Source organism: Lissotriton vulgaris, chromosome 1_1 (assembly GCF_964263255.1).
Source record: "Lissotriton vulgaris chromosome 1_1, aLisVul1.2, whole genome shotgun sequence".
NCBI classification, from domain to species: domain Eukaryota; kingdom Metazoa; phylum Chordata; class Amphibia; order Caudata; family Salamandridae; genus Lissotriton; species Lissotriton vulgaris.
In genome coordinates this window covers 234312045-234328314 of record NC_141685.1, presented here as the reverse complement: position 1 = coordinate 234328314, position 16270 = coordinate 234312045, and the positions used below count along the sequence as shown (strand labels likewise).

Genomic DNA, 16270 nt, shown 5'->3' with positions numbered 1-16270 from the left:
TTGCATACATTTTATTTTTAACTTGTCATTGCCCATGGTCATTGCAGAGTAAGAACAGAAAAATCACAGATGGCTTTCAAATATGGTCTCATTATAACAACTAAAGTGGTTTAATCAAAAGGGTTCAGGTATTCTTTAGCATGTGAGAGGAATTTGAATTCTTATGCAATCTCAAAATGAAGTTCTCACAACTTCCATTTTCATTTTCTCTTATTTTTTTTGACACTCTGTCCTCTGAAGGATGTATAAATCTGGCTTTCCTTGCAAAACAAGAGTAGAGGAATATCCAGGATTTGATTTTTTTCACAAAAAGGGATAGGTCTGCATACTGTCTTAAGGAGGGAGCCCGGCTAGCTCAGTCGTTAGAGCATGAGACTCTTAATCTCAGGGTCGTGGGTTCGAGCCCCACGTTGGGCGAAAACGAGTAATTTTTGCCTGAATATTGCATTGACTCTCATAATATGGAGATTAATCTTGCATTAGACCTGCAATAACTCCCAAAAATTGTCCAGGAATGGATTTCCTTCATAAAAAATGATTAGTCTGCATACCATCTTGAAGTGGGAGCCCGGCTAGCTCAGTCGGTAGAGCATGAGACTCTTAATCTCAGGGTCGTGGGTTTGAGCCCCACGTTGGGCGAAAATGAGTAATTTTTGCTGGACTCTCATAATCTGGTGATTATTCTTGCATTAGACATGCAATAACTATCAAAAATGGTATCTCCCTTGGTTTCTCATTGGTGGGAAATTTAACTTCAAGATTAGGTAGGGTATGAGTCTAGATGAACACACCACAATATCACTCATATTCGAGTAGTAAACAGGCCAACCTGAACTGTAAAACATCCCATAAGTGGAGGTAACGCATAAGTTAGGAGTGAACTGAACACTGTTATGGGCAATTGGACTGCAAATAAAGTGTGGAAGGCAGTGAGGTTACTTTTTTCATGTTATGCAGATTAAACACACAAGGGAATTAGCTCAAATGGTAGAGTGCTCGCTTAGCATGCGAGAGGTAGCGGGATCGATGCCCGCATTCTCCATTATAAAATTTGCATACATTTTATTTTTAACTTGTCATTGCCCATGGTCATTGCAGAGTAAGAACAGAAAAATCACAGATGGCTTTCAAATATGGTCTCATTATAACAACTAAAGTGGTTTAATCAAAAGGGTTCAGGTATTCTTTAGCATGTGAGAGAAATTTGAATTCTTATGCAATCTCAAAAGGAAGTTCTCACAACTTCCATTTTCATTTTCTCTTATTTTTTTTGACACTCTGTCCTCTGAAGGATGTATAAATCTGGCTTTCCTTGCAAAACAAGAGTAGAGGAATATCCAGGATTTGATTTTTTTCACAAAAAGGGATAGGTCTGCATACTGTCTTAAGGAGGGAGCCCGGCTAGCTCAGTCGGTAGAGCATGAGACTCTTAATCTCAGGGTCGTGGGTTCGAGCCCCACGTTGGGCGAAAACGAGTAATTTTTGCCTGAATATTGCATTGACTCTCATAATATGGAGATTAATCTTGCATTAGACCTGCAATAACTCCCAAAAATTGTCCAGGAATGGATTTCCTTCATAAAAAATGATTAGTCTGCATACCATCTTGAAGTGGGAGCCCGGCTAGCTCAGTCGGTAGAGCATGAGACTCTTAATCTCAGGGTCGTGGGTTCGAGCCCCACGTTGGGCGAAAATGAGTAATTTTTGCTGGACTCTCATAATCTGGTGATTATTCTTGCATTAGACATGCAATAACTATCAAAAATGGTATCTCCCTTGGTTTCTCATTGGTGGGAAATTTAACTTCAAGATTAGGTAGAGTATGAGTCTAGATGAACACACCACAATATCACTCATATTCGAGTAGTAAACAGGCCAACCTGAACTGGAAAACATCCCATAAGTGGAGGTAAGGCATAAGTTAGGAGTGAACTGAACACTGTTATGGGCAATTGGACTGCAAATAAAGTGTGGAAGGCAGTGAGGTTACTTTTTTCATGTTATGCAGATTAAACACTCAGGGGAATTAGCTCAAATGGTAGAGCGCTCGCTTAGCATGCGAGAGGTAGCGGGGTTGATGCCCGCATTCTCCATTATAAAATTTGCATACATTTTATTTTTAACTTGTCATTGCCCATGGTCATTGCAGAGTAAGAACAGAAAAATCACAGATGGCTTTCAAATATGGTCTCATTATAACAACTAAAGTGGTTTAATCAAAAGGGTTCAGGTATTCTTTAGCATGTGAGAGGAATTTGAATTCTTATGCAATCTCAAAATGAAGTTCTCACAACTTCCGTTTTCATTTTCTCTTATTTTTTTTTGACACTCTGTCCTCTGAAGGATGTATAAATCAGGCTTTCCTTGCAAAACAAGAGTAGAGGAATATCCAGGATTTGATTTTCTTCACAAAAAGGGATTGGTCTGCATACTGTCTTAAGGAGGGAGCCCGGCTAGCTCAGTCGGTAGAGCATGAGACTCTTAATCTCAGGGTCGTGGGTTTGAGCCCCACGTTGGGCGAAAACGAGTAATTTTTGCCTGAATATTGCATTGACTCTCATAATATGGAGATTAATCTTGCATTAGACCTGCAATAACTCCCAAAAATTGTCCAGGAATGGATTTCCTTCATAAAAAATGATTAGTCTGCATACCATCTTGAAGTGGGAGCCCGGCTAGCTCAGTCGGTAGAGCATGAGACTCTTAATCTCAGGGTCGTGGGTTCGAGCCCCACGTTGGGCGAAAATGAGTAATTTTTGCTGGACTCTCATAATCTGGTGATTATTCTTGCATTAGACATGCAATAACTATCAAAAATGGTATCTCCCTTGGTTTCTCATTGGTGGGAAATTTAACTTCAAGATTAGGTAGAGTATGAGTCTAGATGAACACACCACAATATCACTCATATTCGAGTAGTAAACAGGCCAACCTGAACTGGAAAACATCCCATAAGTGGAGGTAAGGCATAAGTTAGGAGTGAACTGAACACTGTTATGGGCAATTGGACTTCAAATAAAGTGTGGAAGGCAGTGAGGTTACTTTTTTCATGTTATGCAGATTAAACACAAAGGGGAATTAGCTCAAATGGTAGAGCGCTCGCTTAGCATGCGAGAGGTAGCGGGATCGATGCCCGCATTCTCCATTATAAAATTTGCATACATTTTATTTTTAACTTGTCATTGCCCATGGTCATTGCAGAGTAAGAACAGAAAAATCACAGATGGCTTTCAAATATGGTCTCATTATAACAACTAAAGTGGTTTAATCAAAAAGGTTCAGGTATTCTTTAGCATGTGAGAGGAATTTGAATTCTTATGCAATCTCAAAATGAAGTTCTCACAACTTCCATTTTCATTTTCTCTTATTTTTTTTGACACTCTGTCCTCTGAAGGATGTATAAATCTGGCTTTCCTTGTAAAACAAGAGTAGAGGAATATCCAGGATTTGATTTTTTTCACAAAAAGGGATTGGTCTGCATACTGTCTTAAGGAGGGAGCCCGGCTAGCTCAGTCGGTAGAGCATGAGACTCTTAATCTCAGGGTCGTGGGTTCGAGCCCCACGTTGGGCGAAAACGAGTAATTTTTGCCTGAATATTGCATTGACTCTCATAATATGGAGATTAATCTTGCATTAGACCTGCAATAACTCCCAAAAATTGTCCAGGAATGGATTTCCTTCATAAAGAATGATTAGTCTGCATACCATCTTGAAGTGGGAGCCCGGCTAGCTCAGTCGGTAGAGCATGAGACTCTTAATCTCAGGGTCGTGGGTTTGAGCCCCATGTTGGGCGAAAATGAGTAATTTTTGCTGGACTCTCATAATCTGGTGATTATTCTTGCATTAGACATGCAATAACTATCAAAAATGGTATCTCCCTTGCTTTCTCATTGGTGGGAAATTTAACTTCAAGATTAGGTAGGGTATGAGTCTAGATGAACACACCACAATATCACTCATATTCGAGTAGTAAACAGGCCAACCTGAACTGTAAAACATCCCATAAGTGGAGGTAAGGCATAAGTTAGGAGTGAACTGAACACTGTTATGGGCAATTGGACTGCAAATAAAGTGTGGAAGGCAGTGAGGTTACTTTTTTCATGTTATGCAGATTAAACACTCAGGGGAATTAGCTCAAATGGTAGAGCGCTCGCTTAGCATGCGAGAGGTAGCGGGGTTGATGCCCGCATTCTCCATTATAAAATTTGCATACATTTTATTTTTAACTTGTCATTGCCCATGGTCATTGCAGAGTAAGAACAGAAAAATCACAGATGGCTTTCAAATATGGTCTCATTATAACAACTAAAGTGGTTTAATCAAAAGGGTTCAGGTATTCTTTAGCATGTGAGAGGAATTTGAATTCTTATGCAATCTCAAAATGAAGTTCTCACAACTTCCGTTTTCATTTTCTCTTATTTTTTTTTGACACTCTGTCCTCTGAAGGATGTATAAATCAGGCTTTCCTTGCAAAACAAGAGTAGAGGAATATCCAGGATTTGATTTTCTTCACAAAAAGGGATTGGTCTGCATACTGTCTTAAGGAGGGAGCCCGGCTAGCTCAGTCGGTAGAGCATGAGACTCTTAATCTCAGGGTCGTGGGTTCGAGCCCCACGTTGGGCGAAAACGAGTAATTTTTGCCTGAATATTGCATTGACTCTCATAATATGGAGATTAATCTTGCATTAGACCTGCAATAACTCCCAAAAATTGTCCAGGAATGGATTTCCTTCATAAAAAATGATTAGTCTGCATACCATCTTGAAGTGGGAGCCCGGCTAGCTCAGTCGGTAGAGCATGAGACTCTTAATCTCAGGGTCGTGGGTTCGAGCCCCACGTTGGGCGAAAATGAGTAATTTTTGCTGGACTCTCATAATCTGGTGATTATTCTTGCATTAGACATGCAATAACTATCAAAAATGGTATCTCCCTTGGTTTCTCATTGGTGGGAAATTTAACTTCAAGATTAGGTAGAGTATGAGTCTAGATGAACACACCACAATATCACTCATATTCGAGTAGTAAACAGGCCAACCTGAACTGGAAAACATCCCATAAGTGGAGGTAAGGCATAAGTTAGGAGTGAACTGAACACTGTTATGGGCAATTGGACTTCAAATAAAGTGTGGAAGGCAGTGAGGTTACTTTTTTCATGTTATGCAGATTAAACACAAAGGGGAATTAGCTCAAATGGTAGAGCGCTCGCTTAGCATGCGAGAGGTAGCGGGATCGATGCCCGCATTCTCCATTATAAAATTTGCATACATTTTATTTTTAACTTGTCATTGCCCATGGTCATTGCAGAGTAAGAACAGAAAAATCACAGATGGCTTTCAAATATGGTCTCATTATAACAACTAAAGTGGTTTAATCAAAAGGGTTCAGGTATTCTTTAGCATGTGAGAGGAATTTGAATTCTTATGCAATCTCAAAATGAAGTTCTCACAACTTCCATTTTCATTTTCTCTTATTTTTTTTGACACTCTGTCCTCTGAAGGATGTATAAATCTGGCTTTCCTTGTAAAACAAGAGTAGAGGAATATCCAGGATTTGATTTTTTTCACAAAAAGGGATTGGTCTGCATACTGTCTTAAGGAGGGAGCCCGGCTAGCTCAGTCGGTAGAGCATGAGACTCTTAATCTCAGGGTCGTGGGTTCGAGCCCCACGTTGGGCGAAAACGAGTAATTTTTGCCTGAATATTGCATTGACTCTCATAATATGGAGATTAATCTTGCATTAGACCTGCAATAACTCCCAAAAATTGTCCAGGAATGGATTTCCTTCATAAAAAATGATTAGTCTGCATACCATCTTGAAGTGGGAGCCCGGCTAGCTCAGTCGGTAGAGCATGAGACTCTTAATCTCAGGGTCGTCGGTTCGAGCTCCACGTTGGGCGAAAATGAGTAATTTTTGCTGGATCCTCATAATCTGGTGATTATTCTTGCATTAGACATGCAATAACTATCAAAAATGGTATCTCCCTTGGTTTCTCATTGGTGGGAAATTTAACTTCAAGATTAGGTAGGGTATGAGTCTAGATGAACACACCACAATATCACTCATATTCGAGTAGTAAACAGGCCAACCTGAACTGTAAAACATCCCATAAGTGGAGGTAAGGCATAAGTTAGGAGTGAACTGAACACTTTTATGGGCAATTGGACTTCAAATAAAGTGTGGAAGGCAGTGAGGTTACTTTTTTCATGTTATGCAGATTAAACACACAGGGGAATTAGCTCAAATGGTAGAGCGCTCGCTTAGCATGCGAGAGGTAGCGGGATCGATGCCTGCATTCTCCATTATAAAATTTGCATACATTTTATTTTTAACTTGTCATTGCCCATGGTCATTGCAGAGTAAGAACAGAAAAATCACAGATGGCTTTCAAATATGGTCTCATTATAACAACTAAAGTGGTTTAATCAAAAGGGTTCAGGTATTCTTTAGCATGTGAGAGAAATTTGAATTCTTATGCAATCTCAAAAGGAAGTTCTCACAACTTCCATTTTCATTTTCTCTTATTTTTTTTGACACTCTGTCCTCTGAAGGATGTATAAATCTGGCTTTCCTTGCAAAACAAGAGTAGAGGAATATCCAGGATTTGATTTTTTTCACAAAAAGGGATAGGTCTGCATACTGTCTTAAGGAGGGAGCCCGGCTAGCTCAGTCGGTAGAGCATGAGAGTCTTAATCTCAGGGTCGTGGGTTCGAGCCCCACGTTGGGCGAAAACGAGTAATTTTTGCCTGAATATTGCATTGACTCTCATAATATGGAGATTAATCTTGCATTAGACCTGCAATAACTCCCAAAAATTGTCCAGGAATGGATTTCCTTCATAAAAAATGATTAGTCTGCATACCATCTTGAAGTGGGAGCCCGGCTAGCTCAGTCGGTAGAGCATGAGACTCTTAATCTCAGGGTCGTGGGTTCGAGCCCCACGTTGGGCGAAAATGAGTAATTTTTGCTGGACTCTCATAATCTGGTGATTATTCTTGCATTAGACATGCAATAACTATCAAAAATTGTATCTCCCTTGGTTTCTCATTGGTGGGAAATTTAACTTCAAGATTAGGTAGAGTATGAGTCTAGATGAACACACCACAATATCACTCATATTCGAGTAGTAAACAGGCCAACCTGAACTGGAAAACATCCCATAAGTGGAGGTAAGGCATAAGTTAGGAGTGAACTGAACACTGTTATGGGCAATTGGACTTCAAATAAAGTGTGGAAGGCAGTGAGGTTACTTTTTTCATGTTATGCAGATTAAACACAAAGGGGAATTAGCTCAAATGGTAGAGCGCTCGCTTAGCATGCGAGAGGTAGCGGGATCGATGCCCGCATTCTCCATTATAAAATTTGCATACATTTTATTTTTAACTTGTCATTGCCCATGGTCATTGCAGAGTAAGAACAGAAAAATCACAGATGGCTTTCAAATATGGTCTCATTATAACAACTAAAGTGGTTTAATCAAAAGGGTTCAGGTATTCTTTAGCATGTGAGAGGAATTTGAATTCTTATGCAATCTCAAAATGAAGTTCTCACAACTTCCATTTTCATTTTCTCTTATTTTTTTTGACACTCTGTCCTCTGAAGGATGTATAAATCTGGCTTTCCTTGCAAAACAAGAGTAGAGGAATATCCAGGATTTGATTTTTTTCACAAAAAGGGATAGGTCTGCATACTGTCTTAAGGAGGGAGCCCGGCTAGCTCAGTCGTTAGAGCATGAGACTCTTAATCTCAGGGTCGTGGGTTCGAGCCCCACGTTGGGCGAAAACGAGTAATTTTTGCCTGAATATTGCATTGACTCTCATAATATGGAGATTAATCTTGCATTAGACCTGCAATAACTCCCAAAAATTGTCCAGGAATGGATTTCCTTCATAAAAAATGATTAGTCTGCATACCATCTTGAAGTGGGAGCCCGGCTAGCTCAGTCGGTAGAGCATGAGACTCTTAATCTCAGGGTCGTGGGTTTGAGCCCCACGTTGGGCGAAAATGAGTAATTTTTGCTGGACTCTCATAATCTGGTGATTATTCTTGCATTAGACATGCAATAACTATCAAAAATGGTATCTCCCTTGGTTTCTCATTGGTGGGAAATTTAACTTCAAGATTAGGTAGGGTATGAGTCTAGATGAACACACCACAATATCACTCATATTCGAGTAGTAAACAGGCCAACCTGAACTGTAAAACATCCCATAAGTGGAGGTAACGCATAAGTTAGGAGTGAACTGAACACTGTTATGGGCAATTGGACTGCAAATAAAGTGTGGAAGGCAGTGAGGTTACTTTTTTCATGTTATGCAGATTAAACACACAAGGGAATTAGCTCAAATGGTAGAGTGCTCGCTTAGCATGCGAGAGGTAGCGGGATCGATGCCCGCATTCTCCATTATAAAATTTGCATACATTTTATTTTTAACTTGTCATTGCCCATGGTCATTGCAGAGTAAGAACAGAAAAATCACAGATGGCTTTCAAATATGGTCTCATTATAACAACTAAAGTGGTTTAATCAAAAGGGTTCAGGTATTCTTTAGCATGTGAGAGAAATTTGAATTCTTATGCAATCTCAAAAGGAAGTTCTCACAACTTCCATTTTCATTTTCTCTTATTTTTTTTGACACTCTGTCCTCTGAAGGATGTATAAATCTGGCTTTCCTTGCAAAACAAGAGTAGAGGAATATCCAGGATTTGATTTTTTTCACAAAAAGGGATAGGTCTGCATACTGTCTTAAGGAGGGAGCCCGGCTAGCTCAGTCGGTAGAGCATGAGACTCTTAATCTCAGGGTCGTGGGTTCGAGCCCCACGTTGGGCGAAAACGAGTAATTTTTGCCTGAATATTGCATTGACTCTCATAATATGGAGATTAATCTTGCATTAGACCTGCAATAACTCCCAAAAATTGTCCAGGAATGGATTTCCTTCATAAAAAATGATTAGTCTGCATACCATCTTGAAGTGGGAGCCCGGCTAGCTCAGTCGGTAGAGCATGAGACTCTTAATCTCAGGGTCGTGGGTTCGAGCCCCACGTTGGGCGAAAATGAGTAATTTTTGCTGGACTCTCATAATCTGGTGATTATTCTTGCATTAGACATGCAATAACTATCAAAAATGGTATCTCCCTTGGTTTCTCATTGGTGGGAAATTTAACTTCAAGATTAGGTAGAGTATGAGTCTAGATGAACACACCACAATATCACTCATATTCGAGTAGTAAACAGGCCAACCTGAACTGGAAAACATCCCATAAGTGGAGGTAAGGCATAAGTTAGGAGTGAACTGAACACTGTTATGGGCAATTGGACTTCAAATAAAGTGTGGAAGGCAGTGAGGTTACTTTTTTCATGTTATGCAGATTAAACACAAAGGGGAATTAGCTCAAATGGTAGAGCGCTCGCTTAGCATGCGAGAGGTAGCGGGATCGATGCCCGCATTCTCCATTATAAAATTTGCATACATTTTATTTTTAACTTGTCATTGCCCATGGTCATTGCAGAGTAAGAACAGAAAAATCACAGATGGCTTTCAAATATGGTCTCATTATAACAACTAAAGTGGTTTAATCAAAAGGGTTCAGGTATTCTTTAGCATGTGAGAGGAATTTGAATTCTTATGCAATCTCAAAATGAAGTTCTCACAACTTCCATTTTCATTTTCTCTTATTTTTTTTGACACTCTGTCCTCTGAAGGATGTATAAATCTGGCTTTCCTTGTAAAACAAGAGTAGAGGAATATCCAGGATTTGATTTTTTTCACAAAAAGGGATTGGTCTGCATACTGTCTTAAGGAGGGAGCCCGGCTAGCTCAGTCGGTAGAGCATGAGACTCTTAATCTCAGGGTCGTGGGTTCGAGCCCCACGTTGGGCGAAAACGAGTAATTTTTGCCTGAATATTGCATTGACTCTCATAATATGGAGATTAATCTTGCATTAGACCTGCAATAACTCCCAAAAATTGTCCAGGAATGGATTTCCTTCATAAAAAATGATTAGTCTGCATACCATCTTGAAGTGGGAGCCCGGCTAGCTCAGTCGGTAGAGCATGAGACTCTTAATCTCAGGGTCGTGGGTTTGAGCCCCACGTTGGGCGAAAATGAGTAATTTTTGCTGGACTCTCATAATCTGGTGATTATTCTTGCATTAGACATGCAATAACTATCAAAAATGGTATCTCCCTTGCTTTCTCATTGGTGGGAAATTTAACTTCAAGATTAGGTAGGGTATGAGTCTAGATGAACACACCACAATATCACTCATATTCGAGTAGTAAACAGGCCAACCTGAACTGTAAAACATCCCATAAGTGGAGGTAAGGCATAAGTTAGGAGTGAACTGAACACTGTTATGGGCAATTGGACTGCAAATAAAGTGTGGAAGGCAGTGAGGTTACTTTTTTCATGTTATGCAGATTAAACACTCAGGGGAATTAGCTCAAATGGTAGAGCGCTCGCTTAGCATGCGAGAGGTAGCGGGGTTGATGCCCGCATTCTCCATTATAAAATTTGCATACATTTTATTTTTAACTTGTCATTGCCCATGGTCATTGCAGAGTAAGAACAGAAAAATCACAGATGGCTTTCAAATATGGTCTCATTATAACAACTAAAGTGGTTTAATCAAAAGGGTTCAGGTATTCTTTAGCATGTGAGAGGAATTTGAATTCTTATGCAATCTCAAAATGAAGTTCTCACAACTTCCGTTTTCATTTTCTCTTATTTTTTTTTGACACTCTGTCCTCTGAAGGATGTATAAATCAGGCTTTCCTTGCAAAACAAGAGTAGAGGAATATCCAGGATTTGATTTTCTTCACAAAAAGGGATTGGTCTGCATACTGTCTTAAGGAGGGAGCCCGGCTAGCTCAGTCGGTAGAGCATGAGACTCTTAATCTCAGGGTCGTGGGTTCGAGCCCCACGTTGGGCGAAAACGAGTAATTTTTGCCTGAATATTGCATTGACTCTCATAATATGGAGATTAATCTTGCATTAGACCTGCAATAACTCCCAAAAATTGTCCAGGAATGGATTTCCTTCATAAAAAATGATTAGTCTGCATACCATCTTGAAGTGGGAGCCCGGCTAGCTCAGTCGGTAGAGCATGAGACTCTTAATCTCAGGGTCGTGGGTTCGAGCCCCACGTTGGGCGAAAATGAGTAATTTTTGCTGGACTCTCATAATCTGGTGATTATTCTTGCATTAGACATGCAATAACTATCAAAAATGGTATCTCCCTTGGTTTCTCATTGGTGGGAAATTTAACTTCAAGATTAGGTAGAGTATGAGTCTAGATGAACACACCACAATATCACTCATATTCGAGTAGTAAACAGGCCAACCTGAACTGGAAAACATCCCATAAGTGGAGGTAAGGCATAAGTTAGGAGTGAACTGAACACTGTTATGGGCAATTGGACTTCAAATAAAGTGTGGAAGGCAGTGAGGTTACTTTTTTCATGTTATGCAGATTAAACACAAAGGGGAATTAGCTCAAATGGTAGAGCGCTCGCTTAGCATGCGAGAGGTAGCGGGATCGATGCCCGCATTCTCCATTATAAAATTTGCATACATTTTATTTTTAACTTGTCATTGCCCATGGTCATTGCAGAGTAAGAACAGAAAAATCACAGATGGCTTTCAAATATGGTCTCATTATAACAACTAAAGTGGTTTAATCAAAAGGGTTCAGGTATTCTTTAGCATGTGAGAGGAATTTGAATTCTTATGCAATCTCAAAATGAAGTTCTCACAACTTCCATTTTCATTTTCTCTTATTTTTTTTGACACTCTGTCCTCTGAAGGATGTATAAATCTGGCTTTCCTTGTAAAACAAGAGTAGAGGAATATCCAGGATTTGATTTTTTTCACAAAAAGGGATTGGTCTGCATACTGTCTTAAGGAGGGAGCCCGGCTAGCTCAGTCGGTAGAGCATGAGACTCTTAATCTCAGGGTCGTGGGTTCGAGCCCCACGTTGGGCGAAAACGAGTAATTTTTGCCTGAATATTGCATTGACTCTCATAATATGGAGATTAATCTTGCATTAGACCTGCAATAACTCCCAAAAATTGTCCAGGAATGGATTTCCTTCATAAAAAATGATTAGTCTGCATACCATCTTGAAGTGGGAGCCCGGCTAGCTCAGTCGGTAGAGCATGAGACTCTTAATCTCAGGGTCGTGGGTTTGAGCCCCATGTTGGGCGAAAATGAGTAATTTTTGCTGGACTCTCATAATCTGGTGATTATTCTTGCATTAGACATGCAATAACTATCAAAAATGGTATCTCCCTTGCTTTCTCATTGGTGGGAAATTTAACTTCAAGATTAGGTAGGGTATGAGTCTAGATGAACACACCACAATATCACTCATATTCGAGTAGTAAACAGGCCAACCTGAACTGTAAAACATCCCATAAGTGGAGGTAAGGCATAAGTTAGGAGTGAACTGAACACTGTTATGGGCAATTGGACTGCAAATAAAGTGTGGAAGGCAGTGAGGTTACTTTTTTCATGTTATGCAGATTAAACACTCAGGGGAATTAGCTCAAATGGTAGAGCGCTCGCTTAGCATGCGAGAGGTAGCGGGGTTGATGCCCGCATTCTCCATTATAAAATTTGCATACATTTTATTTTTAACTTGTCATTGCCCATGGTCATTGCAGAGTAAGAACAGAAAAATCACAGATGGCTTTCAAATATGGTCTCATTATAACAACTAAAGTGGTTTAATCAAAAGGGTTCAGGTATTCTTTAGCATGTGAGAGGAATTTGAATTCTTATGCAATCTCAAAATGAAGTTCTCACAACTTCCGTTTTCATTTTCTCTTATTTTTTTTTGACACTCTGTCCTCTGAAGGATGTATAAATCAGGCTTTCCTTGCAAAACAAGAGTAGAGGAATATCCAGGATTTGATTTTCTTCACAAAAAGGGATTGGTCTGCATACTGTCTTAAGGAGGGAGCCCGGCTAGCTCAGTCGGTAGAGCATGAGACTCTTAATCTCAGGGTCGTGGGTTCGAGCCCCACGTTGGGCGAAAATGAGTAATTTTTGCCTGAATATTGCATTGACTCTCATAATATGGAGATTAATCTTGCATTAGACCTGCAATAACTCCCAAAAATTGTCCAGGAATGGATTTCCTTCATAAAAAATGATTAGTCTGCATACCATCTTGAAGTGGGAGCCCGGCTAGCTCAGTCGGTAGAGCATGAGACTCTTAATCTCAGGGTCGTGAGTTCGAGCCCCACGTTGGGCGAAAATGAGTAATTTTTGCTGGACTCTCATAATCTGGTGATTATTCTTGCATTAGACATGCAATAACTATCAAAAATGGTATCTCCCTTGGTTTCTCATTGGTGGGAAATTTAACTTCAAGATTAGGTAGGGTATGAGTCTAGATGAACACACCACAATATCACTCATATTCGAGTAGTAAACAGGCCAACCTGAACTGTAAAACATCCCATAAGTGGAGGTAAGGCATAAGTTAGGAGTGAACTGAACACTGTTATGGGCAATTGGACTGCAAATAAAGTGTGGAAGGCAGTGAGGTTACTTTTTTCATGTTATGCAGATTAAACACACAGGGGAATTAGCTCAAATGGTAGAGTGCTCGCTTAGCATGCGTGAGGTAGCGGGATCGATGCCTGCATTCTCCATTATAAAATTTGCATACATTTTATTTTTAACTTGTCATTGCCCATGGTCATTGCAGAGTAAGAACAGAAAAATCACAGATGGCTTTCAAATATGGTCTCATTATAACAACTAAAGTGGTTTAATCAAAAGGGTTCAGGTATTCTTTAGCATGTGAGAGAAATTTGAATTCTTATGCAATCTCAAAAGGAAGTTCTCACAACTTCCATTTTCATTTTCTCTTATTTTTTTTGACACTCTGTCCTCTGAAGGATGTATAAATCTGGCTTTCCTTGCAAAACAAGAGTAGAGGAATATCCAGGATTTGATTTTTTTCACAAAAAGGGATAGGTCTGCATACTGTCTTAAGGAGGGAGCCTGGCTAGCTCAGTCGGTAGAGCATGAGAGTCTTAATCTCAGGGTCGTGGGTTCGAGCCCCACGTTGGGCGAAAACGAGTAATTTTTGCCTGAATATTGCATTGACTCTCATAATATGGAGATTAATCTTGCATTAGACCTGCAATAACTCCCAAAAATTGTCCAGGAATGGATTTCCTTCATAAAAAATGATTAGTCTGCATACCATCTTGAAGTGGGAGCCCGGCTAGCTCAGTCGGTAGAGCATGAGACTCTTAATCTCAGGGTCGTGGGTTCGAGCCCCACGTTGGGCGAAAATGAGTAATTTTTGCTGGACTCTCATAATCTGGTGATTATTCTTGCATTAGACATGCAATAACTATCAAAAATAGTATCTCCCTTGGTTTCTCATTGGTGGGAAATTTAACTTCAAGATTAGGTAGAGTATGAGTCTAGATGAACACACCACAATATCACTCATATTCGAGTAGTAAACAGGCCAACCTGAACTGGAAAACATCCCATAAGTGGAGGTAAGGCATAAGTTAGGAGTGAACTGAACACTGTTATGGGCAATTGGACTTCAAATAAAGTGTGGAAGGCAGTGAGGTTACTTTTTTCATGTTATGCAGATTAAACACAAAGGGGAATTAGCTCAAATGGTAGAGCGCTCGCTTAGCATGCGAGAGGTAGCGGGATCGATGCCCGCATTCTCCATTATAAAATTTGCATACATTTTATTTTTAACTTGTCATTGCCCATGGTCATTGCAGAGTAAGAACAGAAAAATCACAGATGGCTTTCAAATATGGTCTCATTATAACAACTAAAGTGGTTTAATCAAAAGGGTTCAGGTATTCTTTAGCATGTGAGAGGAATTTGAATTCTTATGCAATCTCAAAATGAAGTTCTCACAACTTCCATTTTCATTTTCTCTTATTTTTTTTGACACTCTGTCCTCTGAAGGATGTATAAATCTGGCTTTCCTTGTAAAACAAGAGTAGAGGAATATCCAGGATTTGATTTTTTTCACAAAAAGGGATTGGTCTGCATACTGTCTTAAGGAGGGAGCCCGGCTAGCTCAGTCGGTAGAGCATGAGACTCTTAATCTCAGGGTCGTGGGTTCGAGCCCCACGTTGGGCGAAAACGAGTAATTTTTGCCTGAATATTGCATTGACTCTCATAATATGGAGATTAATCTTGCATTAGACCTGCAATAACTCCCAAAAATTGTCCAGGAATGGATTTCCTTCATAAAAAATGATTAGTCTGCATACCATCTTGAAGTGGGAGCCCGGCTAGCTCAGTCGGTAGAGCATGAGACTCTTAATCTCAGGGTCGTGGGTTTGAGCCCCACGTTGGGCGAAAATGAGTAATTTTTGCTGGACTCTCATAATCTGGTGATTATTCTTGCATTAGACATGCAATAACTATCAAAAATGGTATCTCCCTTGCTTTCTCATTGGTGGGAAATTTAACTTCAAGATTAGGTAGGGTATGAGTCTAGATGAACACACCACAATATCACTCATATTCGAGTAGTAAACAGGCCAACCTGAACTGTAAAACATCCCATAAGTGGAGGTAAGGCATAAGTTAGGAGTGAACTGAACACTGTTATGGGCAATTGGACTGCAAATAAAGTGTGGAAGGCAGTGAGGTTACTTTTTTCATGTTATGCAGATTAAACACTCAGGGGAATTAGCTCAAATGGTAGAGCGCTCGCTTAGCATGCGAGAGGTAGCGGGGTTGATGCCCGCATTCTCCATTATAAAATTTGCATACATTTTATTTTTAACTTGTCATTGCCCATGGTCATTGCAGAGTAAGAACAGAAAAATCACAGATGGCTTTCAAATATGGTCTCATTATAACAACTAAAGTGGTTTAATCAAAAGGGTTCAGGTATTCTTTAGCATGTGAGAGGAATTTGAATTCTTATGCAATCTCAAAATGAAGTTCTCACAACTTCCGTTTTCATTTTCTCTTATTTTTTTTTGACACTCTGTCCTCTGAAGGATGTATAAATCAGGCTTTCCTTGCAAAACAAGAGTAGAGGAATATCCAGGATTTGATTTTCTTCACAAAAAGGGATTGGTCTGCATACTGTCTTAAGGAGGGAGCCCGGCTAGCTCAGTCGGTAGAGCATGAGACTCTTAATCTCAGGGTCGTGGGTTCGAGCCCCACGTTGGGCGAAAATGAGTAATTTTTGCCTGAATATTGCATTGACTCTCATAATATGGAGATTAATCTTGCATTAGACCTGCAATAACTCCCA

At 39.9% G+C, this 16270-nt stretch overlaps 6 non-coding genes across 6 annotated transcripts; all 6 read left to right on the top strand.

The window, feature by feature from the left end:
- Positions 1 to 3072: 3072 nt before the first annotated feature.
- On the top strand, positions 3073 to 3145 carry TRNAA-AGC (transfer RNA alanine (anticodon AGC)). Its single transcript has one exon. It is a non-coding gene; the product is annotated as a tRNA-Ala (tRNA).
- Positions 3146 to 5175: 2030 nt separating this feature from the next.
- On the top strand, positions 5176 to 5248 carry TRNAA-AGC (transfer RNA alanine (anticodon AGC)). Its single transcript has one exon. It is a non-coding gene; the product is annotated as a tRNA-Ala (tRNA).
- A 2029-nt stretch (positions 5249 to 7277) lies between these two features.
- TRNAA-AGC (transfer RNA alanine (anticodon AGC)) lies at positions 7278 to 7350 on the top strand. The gene has a single exon. It is a non-coding gene; the product is annotated as a tRNA-Ala (tRNA).
- Positions 7351 to 9379: 2029 nt separating this feature from the next.
- TRNAA-AGC (transfer RNA alanine (anticodon AGC)) lies at positions 9380 to 9452 on the top strand. The gene has a single exon. It is a non-coding gene; the product is annotated as a tRNA-Ala (tRNA).
- A 2030-nt stretch (positions 9453 to 11482) lies between these two features.
- TRNAA-AGC (transfer RNA alanine (anticodon AGC)) lies at positions 11483 to 11555 on the top strand. Its single transcript has one exon. It is a non-coding gene; the product is annotated as a tRNA-Ala (tRNA).
- Positions 11556 to 14636: 3081 nt separating this feature from the next.
- On the top strand, positions 14637 to 14709 carry TRNAA-AGC (transfer RNA alanine (anticodon AGC)). Its single transcript has one exon. It is a non-coding gene; the product is annotated as a tRNA-Ala (tRNA).
- Positions 14710 to 16270: the final 1561 nt, after the last annotated feature.